A 1,461-nucleotide genomic window follows, 5' to 3' on the forward strand; every position below is an offset into this window, starting at 1 on the left:
CCACGCACTGCCTTACTGGCGTGAGGGGCCTGAGTGCCACCCCGAGGGGGATGTACACCAGGTGTGGTGACCGGCATGATGGGGGAGCCGCTGTGAGGCGACCTGCGGAGCCGAGTGTGGGTAGAGTTCGAGCTCGAGGCCGAGGCCGAGGCCGTGCTCAGGTGGCTGAGTGGACGCAGTGCTGTAAGGCGCGTGCCCCCAGGGCTGCTTGGCACGACGCGATGGTGCCTGCGACGGTCCCGGGGCGGGGTGTTGGGGGCCGAGTGGCGCTTGACCTCGTGCTGTACGGCAGCGACATGGGCACGTTGAACGAAACCGGAAAAGTGGGCCGCACACATACAGGCAAAGCATAGAAAGAAAGCTGCGCATCATTGCGAGGTGCTCAGCGTTGCGTTTGGTGTCTCTTGCGTTTCTGCCGCTGCTTCATCTCTCTCTCTTTCTGTGTGCCTGCGCGGGTCCTTCCCCTCTTCCTTTTCTCCCGTTTTCGTTTGGGAGGGGGAGTGCATTGCAGAAAAGGGAATTATCAAAGAGGCTGAGGGTGCCCTGTGGAAAACCGCCAAAAGCGACACAGCGCTTCATCGCTGTTGATGTCGGCGGTGATGTCCTGGATGGCACCGTGCCGGAGCGACCTGCGACGGTGGGCACGCTTGTGCCATCCATGTGCCGGCGACGTGTCGGCGTCGCTCGAACGCGTATCCCACCCCCGGCCCACGCACTGCCTTACTGGCGTGAGGGGCCTGAGTGCCACCCCGAGGGGGATGTACACCAGGTGTGGTGACCGGCATGATGGGGGAGCCGCTGTGAGGCGACCTGCGGAGCCGAGTGTGGGTAGAGTTCGAGCTCGAGGCCGAGGCCGAGGCCGTGCTCAGGTGGCTGAGTGGACGCAGTGCTGTAAGGCGCGTGCCCCCAGGGCTGCTTGGCACGACGCGATGGTGCCTGCGACGGTCCCGGGGCGGGGTGTTGGGGGCCGAGTGGCGCTTGACCTCGTGCTGTACGGCAGCGACATGGGCACGTTGAACGAAACCGGAAAAGTGGGCCGCACACATACAGGCAAAGCATAGAAAGAAAGCTGCGCATCATTGCGAGGTGCTCAGCGTTGCGTTTGGTGTCTCTTGCGTTTCTGCCGCTGCTTCATCTCTCTCTCTTTCTGTGTGCCTGCGCGGGTCCTTCCCCTCTTCCTTTTCTCCCGTTTTCGTTTGGGAGGGGGAGTGCATTGCAGAAAAGGGAATTATCAAAGAGGCTGAGGGTGCCCTGTGGAAAACCGCCAAAAGCGACACAATATGCTGCTATCGGTGTGTGAAGTAAAAAAGAACAAACAAGCAGCGCGCACCTTTCCTCTCCTTTCTATTTCACATCGGAAACTGCCCCCTCCCTCTTTCCTCTCCGCTCTCGCTCACCTATTCACGCACACGCCCACATGTCTCCGTACGCGGTCGGCATCGAAGACCGTGTTTCAAGGAA

This window comes from Leishmania donovani, chromosome 18, assembly GCF_000227135.1.
Source record: "Leishmania donovani BPK282A1 complete genome, chromosome 18".
Lineage (NCBI taxonomy): Eukaryota > Euglenozoa > Kinetoplastea > Trypanosomatida > Trypanosomatidae > Leishmania > Leishmania donovani.